The sequence below is a fragment of the Babylonia areolata genome, chromosome 7 (assembly GCF_041734735.1).
Source record: "Babylonia areolata isolate BAREFJ2019XMU chromosome 7, ASM4173473v1, whole genome shotgun sequence".
NCBI lineage: Eukaryota > Metazoa > Mollusca > Gastropoda > Neogastropoda > Buccinidae > Babylonia > Babylonia areolata.
The window spans coordinates 5,419,249-5,434,248 of NC_134882.1; the positions used below are offsets into that span (position 1 = coordinate 5,419,249).

A 15,000-nucleotide genomic window follows, 5' to 3' on the forward strand; every position below is an offset into this window, starting at 1 on the left:
CCGAAATAGTGGAGAGAGAGAGAGAGAGAGAGAGAGAAGAGAGAGAGAGAGAGAGAGAGGAGAAAGAGAGAGAGGAGAGAGAGAGAGAGGAGAAAGAGAGAGAGAGAGAGAGGAGAAAGAGAGAGAGAGAGACGTGGGTGATGGAGGAGAGAAGCTTGAAAAAAGAGAACGGACAAACTAAGTCTTTATTTACACCAGGAATGAATACGAATACCCAAACAAACAGTTTTCGTGCATCCACATCCCTTCAGAGGTGTGTATGTGTGTGTGTGTCGGGAGGGCGGGGAGGGAGGGGTATGCAAGGGGGGAGGGGTTCAAAATAATGCAGTAGGGATAGAGAAAGAGGAGGCGAGAATGAAAGGAATCCTTGCATCCAGTCTTCCAATTAAAAGAAAATGAAAATGGGGCAATTGGGAGAGAAAGAAATGGGAGAGGAGAATGAACGAAGGATAAATTGAACGAATGAAATAATTGGGGAGGAAAGTGATGGACACGTTCAACATTTTTTTTCCCCCCATCGAATCCTCAAGCAAGACAACAGAGATAATCAAAATACAGAGAGAACTCAGAACTCAGAACTCAAAACGTTTTTTTTTTTTTTATTCAAGGATTAAGATTTTAGGCACAGCCTATTCTTCCGATCTGTCTTTGCTAATCAACATCTATTACAAATAGCACACACATAAATGAAAGGAAAAAGGTTTTCATGCAGAAGGGTATACATAATGAAGAAAACGGTTGTGGCAGCAGTGGAGAGAGATCTCCTCTATCGGTCACCCCCAGCCCCTACCCCTTACTACCCCCCCGCCCCCCACCCCCACCCCCACCTCCTCACCTCTTTGGGACTGATAATCGTTTCCCTGACTCCTAGGAACCTTACCCACCACCACCATTACACCGGCAACTGGCTGAAAGCTGCGCGAACGTAAATCTACTGCTTGGGGTGGGGGAGGAGGGGCGGAGGGGAGGGGAGGGGAGAGAGGAGGGGCCGTGAATTATATTGGAACATTTGCGTTTTTCGAGTGTCATTTCACGGTGTATTTTCTGCGGGGGTGTATCCACGTGCTGATAGCGGAAAAAGTGACACTTGTCAAACTATTCTTGGCCCACTGTTTTCTGAAAATGGGGATGAGTGGACTCCTTTCATTGTTGTTGTTGGTGGTGGTGGTGGTTTCATATTGCAGCGGATGATTAAAGTTTGTGTATTGCATCTTTTATGTTTTAATTGAGAAAATATGGTCAATTAACTGCACACGACGAAACACAAACTACCTGTCTGGATCGGTGTCATGCATGGTTTGATTGAGAGATTATGGATGACAAATGTCTCACAATCACACGGACTGCCGATCTGAGTATATGTTTCGTTCCGTGTAAACTGAGGAATTATGGATAACCAATTACACGCAAACGCAGGCAGTACTTACCTGAGCTTGTGTCTTATATCGTCTGTTTGGGGAATCATAGTTGCCAAAATTAATTACGCACCGATTATGGATTCTGTTTGGTTTGCATCGTTCAACTGGGAAAAAAAATGTTCACGAATTACACACAAGAACGCAATACTACCGATTAGAGCATGCGTTGTGTATCGTTTAATTGAGAAATAATAGTTAACAAGTTACACACCAGTTACCGATCAGACTACGTGTTTCGTAAGGATGAGCAGCGAGAATGCCAGTTTTGTTGTTGTTGTTGGAAGTCTGTGGTGTGTGTGTGTGTGTGTGTGTGTGTGTGTGTGACACAGACAGACAGACAGACAGACAGGACACAGACGTTGTGGCTGAGACTGAATGCCAACAACCAAGTTTTCTTGTTCCCCTGTCTTCCTGTCATCTTGACGTCGCTCAGGTGGACATGTAGAATCCTGTGTCTTTTGTTGGGACGTGGGGGTGGAGGGGAGGGCAGTGCAGACCCTGAATGTGTGTGTGTGTGTGTGTGTGTGTGTGTGTGTGTGTGGAGAGAGAGAGAGAGAGGGGTGTAGAACGGGGACAGCCTGGTAATGGGGAGATTGTCAAAGACCCTGCTGAAAGGTGCTGAATTCGATCCGCACGAAACCATGTCCTTTTCTTTCTTTCTTTCTTTTTTTTTTGTCTCCTTGTACCCACCCCTGCCACCCACCTCCTCTTTCTCTTTCAGCCTACCTCTACTTCGGTTTCTCTGTCTAATGTCTGTCTTTTTCCGTTTTACTCTCCCACCTCCCCTCCCTCTATCGCTGTTTCTCAGCCTGTCGTTTGTCTTCACACACACACACACACACACACACACACACACATTTTCCTGGTGTCCATTGCCATGTCTGTGTTTGCCTTTACACCGTCAGCCCTTCATCCTCCGGTTTGTGCTGTGTGCCTGCCAGTTCTGACTGACGACCCCACCTCAGACTGCAGGACTAACCACTGATGGGAAAACACTCTCACTGACTGCCAGAGTTTGTCGATGTAGTCAAATTAACACTTACTATGTCGCTCTCTGTCTCTGTCTCTGTCTCTCTCTCTCTCTCTCTCTCTCTCTCTCTCAGATTTTTACTTACTATGTAGCCCCCCCCCCCTCTCTCTCAAATTAACACTTTCTATTTCACCCTCTCCCTCTGTCTGTCTGTCTTTCTCTCTCTCTCCCTCTGTTTGTCTGTCTGTCTGTCTCTCTCATTAATACTTTCTATATCGCCGTCTCCTTCTGTCTCTCTTTCTCTCTCTGTCTCTCCCTCCCTCTGTCTGTCTGTGTCTGTGTGTCTCTCTGTGTCTGTGTGTCTTTGTCTGTGTCTTTGTCTGTCTGTCTCTCTGTCTTAACACTTTCTATGTCGCCATTTGCCCCCCCCCCTCTCTCTCTCTCTCTCTCTCTCTCTCTCTCTCTCCATTACTTGTGTGCCCAGACTTTGGTTTGGGATTATAGGGACAGTCCTAACGTCCACAACTCATTCGTCTCCGTGTTTTTTTTGGTCTTTTGTTTTGTTTTTTGGTCCTCTCTCTCTTTACATGACCTGTATCAGTCCCCAGATTTTGACTTGTGATCGAAGTAAAGTCTTGGGTAATGTGATCTTTGTTGTATGTAAAAGCAAGAAGTAGAACTTTTATGACAGGAACAGCTATTAGTCGTGTGCCCGTGTCTGTCGTTTGTAACGGTGCTTTCTCTCCGGATAACTTTGGTGATGGCTTAGACTTAATGAGGTAGGTTATTTCAATAATACTGGGTTGAAACTGATTTTTTGATACATTATTTTTTGACATTGGTCATATTTCGCAGTCACCGGTCATTAAAAAAAAAAAAATCCGTTTTTAATATTTTGTGTTTATACTGACATCACATAAACCTGTCTGACTTGCTCTTGAACACGACGTACACATGCCGTATGAACAATTTTTCTCATAATTTAAAAAAAAATGGTGGCGGTGTTCATGATTCCCGAACTTTGTAGTGTTCACAATTCCCGAATTTTGCAATGTTCATAATTCCCAAACATAACAATGTTCACATGATTTCTGAACTTAGCAGTGTTCATTATTCCCGAAATTTGTTGTGTTCTTAATCCCAAACAATGCAGTTCATAATTCCCGAACTTCGCAGTGTTCACAATTTCCAAACTTTGCAGTGTTCATAATCCAGAAATATCTCAGTTCACACTTCCCGAACTTTGCAGTGTTTGCAAATCCTGTGCTTAGCTGTAATGTCAGTTTCCGAACTTTCAGTGTTGGAATTTCTTGAACTTTGTGGGGTTCATTATTTTCGAGCTGTGCAGTGTTTGCAGTTCCCGAATTTGGCCGTGTTCATAATTTCCGAACTCTGCACTGATCTTTGCAGTATTCATTATTCTCGAACTTTGCACTGTTCATAATTCCCGAGCTTTGCAGTGTTCATTATTCTCGAACTTTGCACTGTTCATAATTCCCGAGCTTTGCAGTGTTCATTATTCTCGAACTCTGCACTGTTCATAATTCCCGAGCTTTGCAGTGTTCATTATTCTCGAACTTTGCACTGTTCATAATTCCCGAGCTTTGCACTGTTCATTATTTTCGAACTTTGCACTGTTCATAATTCCCGAGCTTTGCAGTGTTCATTATTCTCGAACTCTGCACTGTTCATAATTCCCGAGCTTTGCAATGTTCATTATTCTCGAACTTTGCACTGATCAGAATTCCCGAGCTTTGCAGTGTTCATTATTCTCTTATTTGGAAGTGTTCATAATTCCCGAACATTGTAGTGATGGCATTTTCCCGAAGTTTATGGGTTGGTTGTTGTTGTTTTTTTAAATAAATTTCCAAACTTTGCAGTGTCCACAGTTCCCTCGGTTTGTGAAAGTGATGACGATGAGTTGGACACCAGATAATGTTGTAAATGACAAAGTAAAGACATCATCTCTCGATCGTGGATGCCTGCTTATTCGGGTGTTGTAAGATTTTCAGTTGCAGTCTGTTTTGCCGGCAGTTGAAGGGGAGAAAAAAACGGGGGTTGGGGGTGTAGTGGAAGGGAAGGGAAGACAGTTGTGTGGTTTTGCACTTGTTGACAGTCAGGCCTGGCTGTGTTTGGATGGGGGAGGGCCGCCTGTTTGCCCCCACACTGTCCTGAGCTGTTGTCCCAGGCCCGTTTCCTTGGAGGCCTTAACACCGCCCTGTGCTTTGCTGTACGTGCCTGTTCCCCTCTTCGGCCTGTGTGTGTGTGTGTGTGTGTGTGTGTTTGTGTGCGTGCGTGCGTGATGCAAACTGTGCGTGTCCCTGTGGTGTGCGCTGCATTTCGACACATATTTTGTTATGTAGACTTTATTTGTTGTTGCTGCCTCTGCTTCGTATTTTATTTCATTTTATTGACATTGTTTATTATATTTGATTAATTCTTGTTCTATTTCTTTTATTTTGGTTTTTGGTTAGGTTTCGAAATTTACTTGATATTAGTGTATTATTTTGATCAGTTTCAGATCCGACACCTTTCAGTGCACTTTCAGATTCGATACCTTTCAATTCATAGCGTTCTACTGTCAGCCTGCTGCTCGCTGCATCTATCAAGCCCCATGCAATAGGACACCAACCAGCTCACTAAAGACATACATGAAGATCATAAGGACTTAAAACAAACAATAACAACTATTTGGTATATCTTTTACTCACAATATTAACACCGAAAAATGACGTTAGGAAAATTGTTAAGAGATAAATAAGTCAACCAACAAATCTATCTTTCCAATTCTTATTGAGAAGGACACAACCTCCCATTATCTCCCTTTCCGCAGACTTTCTCTATCCTTGCTTGTGTACCAGTCTGCTGTGACTGACGATCATAATCGACAACGTCAACTTCTTCGTTCTGCAAGGTTCTCCATAACTCATTCTACCGTGTGATTTGTTAATGTTTCACGTTTTTGTTGTTGTTGTTGTTGTGTTTTCTCGAAATAAAGGACAAAACATCAGGCCTAGTTCACTACCTGTTCTCTGGTGACAAACAGACTTACATTAGCAAAGTTCATATATAATATTTTCCCATGTTTCTGTCTGGTGGCAAGACGGTATGTTTTATGGGGGAAATGTAGAACCCTTGCCATCTTGTTTCGTCTTCTTTTCTTTTATTCTGTCGCCATGACATGTCTCCCTTTTCGTCGGCTCTTTTTTTTATCTCTTAGTTTTGAATTCACCTTCTTCGTTTAGCTTCTTCCCGTGGCCCCCATCGTCGGCCCCGTTCCTAAGACAGCCTAGAAGAGGCGGTTGCACCTGCAGTCACTCCTTCGTCGTTACGAGGCCTCTTCAAATATAATCCAAGCTGTCATTTTGACATTGAAACACTTCTTTACCCATGAACAGCATTATGATGGCCTAGATACCTTTCAATGCACTGCAAGGGACTGTAGAGGGAGGGCGCAGACGGGGGCGGCAGAGAAAGAGCTGGTCCGACAACGTCAAGGAATGGACCAAATTGACGATGCCAGATCTCCTCACGACAGCTGCCAACAGAACGGCGTGGCGAGCTATGACAGCTTCCTCATGTCCCCCCAACGACCCCAGCGGTCGAGGGAATGAGTGAATGAGTGAGTGAGATGCGTGTATCAGGGTCATATTGCAGTAAGGAAGGCACATCAAACTAGAACGTAACAAAGTCTGTCCCACTGTCTGATTTTATTTTTTTTTTTTTAAATTAATTGTACAAGAAAGGAAGAAACGTAAAACCAGAACGTAACAAAGTCACTCCCCATCATCCGTCATGAAGGAGGACATAATCCTAACACCAGAAGGGAAGGGTAGAAACAAAGTCACTCCCCGGTCAGCCGATTTCTGTCTGTCGGTCAGCATGGTTTGACACTTCCTTCCTAAGGCAGTTGCGTGCAGACTGGCCATTGCTTTTTTTTTTTTCTGTTTTGTTTTACTTCTTTTTTTTGTAAGGGGGATGGGGGGTGAGAGGGGGATGAGGGGGAGGGTGGGGGGCGTGCAGAGGGTAGGAGGTGGGGTCAGAGTGGTACAGCTGAAGACACAGTTTGCCTTTCACTGCCTTCTTCAGCTGCGCGCACGGACGCCATCGTTGTCTTGGGGGGGAATGGAAAGAGCCTTGACAGCGTTGTCCTCTGTCGTGTTGGACGTGCTTGCTGTGTTGTTTGCCCCCCTGTCCTGTCCTGTCCTGTTTTGTCCTGTCCTGTCCCACCCCCTGTACTGTCCTGTCCTGCTCCTCCTCCTTCCCTTCCCCCCTCCTCCCACCTAACCTTCCTACCCCCTGATGACAGTGTTTGTCTGTCTGTGCTGAGGAGGGATTAGTTGGTTCACTGAGCCTGGTGTGTTTTGTCTTCTCTCTCTTCTCTCTCTCTCTCTCTCTCTCTCCCCGCCCCCTTCCACAGCAAACATAAACCTGTGTGAGTGTGTGTGTGTGTGTGTGTGTGTGTGCGCGCGCGCGCGTCTGTGTGTGTGCGCGCACGTTGTGGATAGAGGTGTGTGTGTGTGTTGTGGTTTTTTTTGTGTCTGTGTGAATAGGTGTGTGTGTGTGTGTGTGAGCGCGCGCGTGCGCGTTGTGGATAGGTGTGTGTGTCTGTGTGCGTGTGTGTTGTCAGGGTGTGTGTTGTGTTTTTGTGCCTGCGCGCGCGCGTGCGCGCGTGTGTGTGTGTGTGTGCGTGTGTGTGGAGGGGTTAGAGGTGATGGTGAAGAGGGAGAAAGGGAGGGTTCTGGGCTGGTGATGGTGTCATCACCATTTACTCCGCATCTCTCTTCTCCCTCCCCCCCCCCCTCTCTCTCTCTCATTTTCTCTTCAAGTGCGTGTGCTTACCAGCCAGCGCAGAATCATAATCTTACTTGGTTGATTTGTTTCCGGTGCCTAGTTTTTCTTGCTGTCTCCGTCGCATCACTCCCTCTCCGCTATTCTCCACGCCAGTTTGGGTTGAGACGACATCAGAATGCAGACTAGTATTGTCTGCATAACGTCTGTCTTCGGTTTGAAAATATCTTTTGCTGTTACTCCTTTTCCCATTCCCATTCCATCAGCATTCAAAGGGGGAGGTCGTCTTATTGTCATCGTATTGTCCACCAACAGCCGAAGCAATTTTCACATGTGCTTTTTCCCCCCTTGCAGTTGGGCTTCAGCCGCGTTGCCAGTTTTCAGCCCTCCGGATATCGAAACTGTCAGACGGGTTTCTGTATTCTCTTGGAAACCTCAGACGAAAAGATTGTTGCTGTTGTTGCTTTTGTTATTGTTGTTTTTCAAAGTCTAGGAGGGTGGTGAGGGTAGAACTCTTCGGGTGAAACTTGTTAACTGCTTCTGAGTGGGGGTGGGGGGTACAACTTCTCTTCAAACCCGCCCACACTTCTTTTGAGAAGAATGCTTTGTGTGGCTGGAGAGAGAGAGTGTGCGTGGGGGGGGGGGGGAGAGAATTCTTCGTTTTCGAGGAAGACAGATAAGCACTAAAGAGAGAGAGAGAGGTTGAGGGGAAGGGTTGAAGGAGGAGGGGCAAGCTGTACCTGGAAGCAGGTATTCCAGTACTGTGTGATCACCTGCAGTCTCGTGTAAATAGCAGTCTGCAGAAACTTCTGTTGCTGGTCAAGTAAGAATAAATAGATAAATGAATGATATTATTAACAGTAGCGTACCTTTATTTTTCTTTTCCCCCTTTTTTTCATCTTGACTAGGCATGTGGTGTTGCAATACTACGATGAATAATTCGCAACTGAAACCATTTTATGTTAATGTCATACAGCTTTTGTATTTTATATAAATGACTCCGTTAGGTGTTCTGGTTTTTTTCCAAAGCAGTTTTGTCTCGGTTTATAGTATTTTGAAGAAGTTATCTTAATGTGTTTTAGTACCTTTGCAAACATACTTATTTCATTGGAGTTGTTTCAAACACTGGAAAGCACAGCAGTATTGATCTTTCTAATGTACTGTTTTATGGATATTTTGCATCCTGCAAAGGTAAGGCAGTCTACTCTTAGACTGTGCCTTGCATTGAATTCAGACTGTGTATAACAAATTGCCATCATCTTAAAAATATGTATGTATGTATGTACGTACGTATGTATGTATGTATGTATGTATTAATTCTGTGAACTATTGGTCTTTTGCAGTAGGTCTGCGACCGGTTGCTGTTATTTCATAATTTTAGGAAATAGTTTGTCAAGACATTCGTTGTTGTTTTTTTGTGTGTATGAACTTTCAAGAAACGTGACATTTCATTTTCAGCATCAAAAACGTCTTTCAGAAAGCTAATCTTGTAGAAGTGTGTAGGCTGGATTTTCGTTTTGCTTTTATTAATTTCCGGACTATACAATATCTATAGATAACTGTTGTAAAGTTTCATTTGTTTACTTTTCTTTTCTTTAGAACTTTGTCTCTTTCTTTCCTTCTTTCTTTTTTCCTTTCTTTGTTTTATTTTTTTGGGTGTGTTTTTTTTTCGCTTTATTTTCTTCCTTCCTTTCTCCCTTCCTTTCGTTAACAATATTTCTTTCTTTCTTCGTTTTCTGTTTTTTTCTTTTCTCGGGTGTCGCAGAGACGACACACTACGTGCTTGTCCTCTGATGTGACAGGTTCGTTTCGTTTCCTTTCCGAGTGGACATTTCTTTGACTCGCCGCAGACGGCCCCACGTATTGCTGGTCGTCTGATCTGAAGGACGTGTGTGTCTGTCTGGACAGCTCTTCCTCCGCCTCCCCCCCCCCCTTCAAGCCCCCCACCCCCCTCTGTACCCTCATGTCTACCCCTTCTGTCCGTCTGTTCTTCAGTGAGGCTGTATGTCTGTAGCCGTTCATATAATAATGCTGCGTGTCTGTACCGCCTGTTGGAAGACTGTTGGAGTTGGTGTTTTCTTTGCAGCCGGAAATACCACCAGCTTGTGGAAATTCGATGGTACTCGTGGGTGGGCATTTTCAATCATATCTTGTCATCTTCTTCTGTTGCTTTGTGTGTGTGTGTGTGTGTGTGTGTATATATATATATATATATATATATATATATATATATATGTGTGTGTGTGTGTGTGTGTGTGTGTCTGTGCGTGTGTGTGTGTGTGCGTGTGCGATTCAATTATCTGTTTTCAATAAACTTTTATCTACCTCTTCCTCCCATCACCCCCTCCAGCCCCACCCCCCGACACACACACACACTTTCCCCTCATAACTGCCTCAGTTAGATGTTGAACATTTCTTTTCCCCTTGTGTCTGGATTGGATATTGAGCATTTGATTTGTTCGACTTTTTCTTTCTTTTTTTTTTCTTTAAAAAAAATTACAACAAACTTTTTTTTCCCTGTCTAACTCTCAGTTTTCTTGTTTGTGTGGATGGGGTTGTTACAGATTGAATTGCCCACTGTTGTTTTTTTTTCTCCTGTGACATTTTAGGACGTGTGAAAAAAGCACGGCACATCAGTCAGTCTTCACGACTCACCGACAAGAGAATGATTTTTTTCAGACAGGACTGAGTACAGGAATTACAAGAACTCTGTACCCTTTTCCACCCCAAGACAACAGATGACAGATGGTGACGTCTTTCCTTTGTCGGGCACGCGTCTCCACCGAGTTGTTTGAGTGTAACAGACTTAACACTGTTACTTTTCAGAAGAATAGTCCGTGGTGGCCGATTTAGTCTGGCATTTTCATTTACCGTGTGTGTGTGTGGGTGGGTGGGTGTGCGCGAGTGTGCGTGTGCGTTTTTGTTGTTGTTGTTGTTGTGTGTGTGTGTGTGTGTGTGTGCGTGCGTGCGTGCGTGAGTGTGTGTGTGTGTGTAGAGGGGATGGGGGGTGGGGGGCTAGACAGCAGCTATTCTTTTCTTTGTTTTCTCTTTCTTTGTACCATTTTAGTGCTTGTCCACTTCCAGCCAACACCACCCTGTTATAACCCCTACCCCTCTACTCTCCCTCCTCGTCTGTATTTTCAAGAGAACTGTATATAGTAATTATGTTCAATGACTGGTGATTGGTCCTGAGTGTGACTCTCTCTCTCTCTCTCTCTCTCTCTCTCTCTCTCTCTCCCTCCCTCCCACCCATCCCTCGCTCCCCCTCTTTTTCTATCTCTCTCTCTACTTGTCTGTCTGTCTGTCTGCCTGTGTCCCTCCTCCCCCTCCCCCCTCTCTCTCTGTCCATTTCATTATGTGTCCTTTTCCCTCCAGGCTCCTCCTGTCTCTCTGCCCCACTCCCGTTTTCTCCCTTTGTTTTTCATTGTATTTTGTTCACATAGTCCTTCATAAGGGGCCTTGGCCTATATGAATAAATCATCTTGAATCTTGAATCCCTTTTTTTCCCTCATCCTATTCTCTCTATCTCTAACCCCTCCATCCCATCCCCAATATCAGGATGTGCCCCCCCCCCACCTCCTTCACCCCCTCCATCCCCAATATCAGGGTGTGCCCCCCCACCTCCTTCACCCCCTCCATCCCCAATATCAGGATGTGCCCCCCCACCTCCTTCACCCCCTCCATCCCCAATATCAGGGTGTGCCCCCCACCCCCACCGACACACCCCCCCCTCCTCAATCTCCCCTCACATCCCACCACTCCTCCATCCCCAATGTCTCGGACCCTCCCTCCATTATCATGAATCTGTTTCCTGTAGACCGGCAGCTGTGAATTGTCTGGCAGACGTTCAATCGACAGAGTTATTGCATAGAGGATTAGGGAGGGTAGCGGGTGGTTGTTTGTGTGGGGTGTGAGTAATGGCTCCCTGTGATTGGCACGTAATTATGATCGGTAGCAAGCAATCTTCTTTATACTGCGTGGAAGTTTTGGTTTTGTGTCGTGTGTGTGTGTGTGTGTGTGTGTGTGTGTGTGTGTGTGTGTTCAGAGACAGGCAGAGATCGTAACTGGAAACCTTAAGATTTGTAACCCAAAGCCCTCAGTAAACATGTCAGTGTGTTTGGTCGTTTGTGTCCGTCTGTGCCTGTGTCTGTGAGTGCATGATGGTGTGCGTGTGTACGTATGCGCGTACTCTCCGCACTTGTTTAAACGAAACACACACAAAAAAAACTGTCAGCATCCAGGTCCTTAGACCTCCCCCCAAGCTAACACCATCAAGCAATCAGTGTGGAACGGACGGTCATTATTACGTCCCCCTTCTTTTCCCCCAGAGCCCTGCAACTGATTTCACATCAGCTAGGGGTCGGGTGGGGGTGGGGGAGGGTGGGGAGGACACTGCTGGATGTCACTGCAGGGGGTGCTGGGGGGAAATGGGTCCATTAGCCATTAACAACTCCAGTCTGCCAGGTAGACAGACAGACAGGGGAATTCAGCCATTATTCCCTTCCTCCCGTTACTTCCCCTCTGCCCTCTCCCTAGCTTCTGTCTTTCCTTCCTCCTCCCTCCCTCCCTCTCTCCCTCCCTGATGGAGGTATGTCAGAAATTAACGTGGCATCATGATGAGCGACCGGCAGATTGCGGGACGGGTCGGCTTAGCTCTTTAAAGGGTATGTGCTCTCCACCCCTACCTCCCAGCCAACACCCCCCACCCCCCATCTGCTGTCAGCGTCTGCCCTCCATTTTGCAGTGTGTGAACTTGGGAATACGCCTCCGTCCCTCCCCCGTTCGTGTGTGTGTGTGTGTGATAGAAACAGACAAACAGAGAGAGATATCAAGCTCGGGACTTCACATTACTTGTCTAAAGCTTCCATCACTCGATGATGGCAGCTGTGTGTGTGTGTGTGTGTGTGTGTGTGTGTGTGCGTGCTTTGTGTATGTGTGCATGTGTGTGTGCATGCTTTGTGTATGTGTGCATGTGTGTGTATGTGAGTCTGTGCTTTTTACACGCTAATGGAAACAGTAAGATTACAACGCGAAAACTATCAGCCTTGCAGGCCAGAGCCTCCTCCCCCACCCACTCACTAACAGCAACCCAGTGACACAGAGTGGTCACAGACATTTCGTCACCTCGCGTTCCCGGGAGTCCGTGCAGCTCCCATTAATATAACGCCGTCTGCAGGGAAGGGGGTCCAGTGTGGAGGAGTAGAGAGGGGGAAGCTGTCGGATGCCATTGAAAGAAAGTGCCATCGGGACAGACAGGGGAACTGGCTGGTTCTCACTTCCGTAGCCTGAAGGCTGTATGATTATGAACACATGCTCACACACGTTCAGACACGCGCGCGTGCACACACACACGCACACACACCACACCTGTGCGTGCGCGCGTACACACACACGCACGCACATACACTCACACAAACATTATATACATTTATGTTTATTGCGTGCGAGAGAGAGAGAGAGAGAGAGAGAGAGAGAGAGAGAGAACATGGTATCATGAACGTTTGACACCTTTTTATTTCACCGGACATGGTTTTTCATTTTACAGGGGTTACCGCCCATCTTACCCTTTTTTTTTTTTTTTTTTTTTTTTTTTTACTACCCTCCGCTTTGATCACGTTTTGGGGGTGGGGGCGTAGGGGAGGGTGTTTGTGTCTTTCTCTGACTGTCTGTCTTTCTCTCGTTTGTCTCTGTCTCTGTCTCTCTCTCTTTCCTCCTCTCCTACGACTTCGTTCCCTTTTCTACCACTACCATTCCCTCTGTTAGCTTGCTGTTTGTTTTTACGTACCTATGTGATTATCACCGTTAGTCTTGCATATATTTCATTTCGGTATTACTTCTTTTTTTTGAATTTTTTAATGCTTTTTTTTTTTTTTTTAATGCACACAGAACAAAAGAAATGGTAGTGGGTTAATTTCAGGGCCGTTTCATCAAACTAAACCCTCCCCTCCCCCTGCCAGCCTTTCCCACATTAAGTGAAGTTTTGTTTTAGCTTATATAGTTGTTTTTTGTTGTTGTTTTTTGGTTTTTGTTTTGTATTGTTTTGTTTTTACAAGAAAGATAATCAAGTCTTCTTGATAGGTGCCTGGTTCGACAAGATAACGCTCATACAGTTTTTAAAAAAAAATGTTGTTGTTGTTGTTTTGTTTTTTGCTTTCGGGGCAAGCTTCTGCTTCATCAGTCATACAGATAGAAAGAGACGGAAAGGAAGAGAAAGAAAGAAGAGAAAAGGGAAGAATAAAACGGAAATGGAGGGATGATTAATGACATGAACAGTAAGTGAAACAAAATGTAAGATCGATGGATTTACAGGATGCTCATTAGTAAGGCCCACAGAAGGACTGGGAAAAAATCACCGAAGGGATGAAATAATGACTTGAATAATAAGTAAAACAAATGTAACATAAAATTACGCTGTGCTCATTTAAAATTTACCCAAGAGAGAAACAGTGCGAAAAGGAAAGGGCCAGACAGAGGATTTCTCGCCGAGCGCCTTTCACAGGGTCCGAAACGACAAATTGAAGCTTTGCAACGGTGAACGTGTACAGAATAATGTGCCCCGAAGAATATGTACCCGGCTATGAAATGACCCAGTCAGAAATATACAAAGGACTGGTACTGGTTCTTGTAAACGCAGGGACTGGCCAGTCTTAAACCCTGTTGGTGAGTTTACACTCCTCCACCCCTCACGCCTACACTGACAAAATCTAAACCAGACTCTGCTCTGTGTAACAAAATCAAAATTTGACACTCACGGTTTGACACTCACGGTTCATGACTATATTGGGGATCGCTGAACGCAGATGACTGATATCATTTGTTGATACGTTCTTTTTCCAGTCCTGAAATGAATCATGTAGGTGTGTACTGCAGTATTCCATTCTTAAAATCCGCATATTTGAACCAAAGTAAATAGATAAATAGATAGATAGATAGATAGATAGATAAATGAATAATACTGATTTTTTCCCGAGTAAACAAAGACACATGGATATGTACATTACGATTATCGGTCTCCTCTAGAAGGAAATGACTGATTTCGTCAGTTACATTAATTTCAGTGAAGAAATGAACGTTTAGGTTATCCCCAACCGAAATAACTCAGACATAATGCTCACCCGTTTGTTAATAACTCCCGGCCGGATACGTATTTTCATTCACGGTAATTGCTCTGATCCGGTTTACATCCGGTTTACATGCCCATTTCCCTCCCACCACCACGCCCCCACCCCACACACACACCCCGTCATCTTTTCATTGCATCTTTTTCGCTGTGGTATTTTCTTTAAAAGAAAATGAAAAACATAGAAAACTAATTAAAAACTTTATTCCAGGCTGAGAAAGAGATGGAGGTGGGGGTTAAAATGGCCAAATGCATTTCAACACGGCCGGGTCCAAAGCGCTCCAAACGATTTCAATGCATGGCATTAGTATGAATTGGAAATGAAGAGAACCAGCAGTTTTTTGCGTGCTATTTTGCGCAGAACGGCATTTCTTTCAAACCGCTCGTTACTTTTTCTTTCTTTCTTTCTTCTTCTCCTCCCCCCTCCTCTCTCCCCCCCCTCCCCCCCCCCCCCACCCCCTTTCCTTTTTCACTTTCAGAAAGTATTTGACGATGTACAAAACGGCGAGTCCTTCCCCCTTCCACCCCTCCTCAACCACAGTTTGGCCCCCACCCCCATGCCTCCACTCAGAAGCGTGCTCAAGAACGGCCATTACACCTCCTTGTTTGGGGCGGGATCACTGTCCATGCACAGTTTTGGGCCAGCCCACCGAGATGAACAGAGAAGAAAAAGCATTGGCAGCGAAAAATGCTCTTGGTCT

The 15,000-nt window shown here is 45.1% G+C and overlaps 1 protein-coding gene across 1 annotated transcript in view; it reads left to right on the top strand.

Annotated features, from left to right (window-relative positions):
• The window catches only part of LOC143283679 (protein YIPF5-like), a 204,006-nt gene that overhangs the window by 162,205 nt on the left and 26,801 nt on the right, over positions 1–15,000 (top strand). The window lies entirely within an intron of this gene.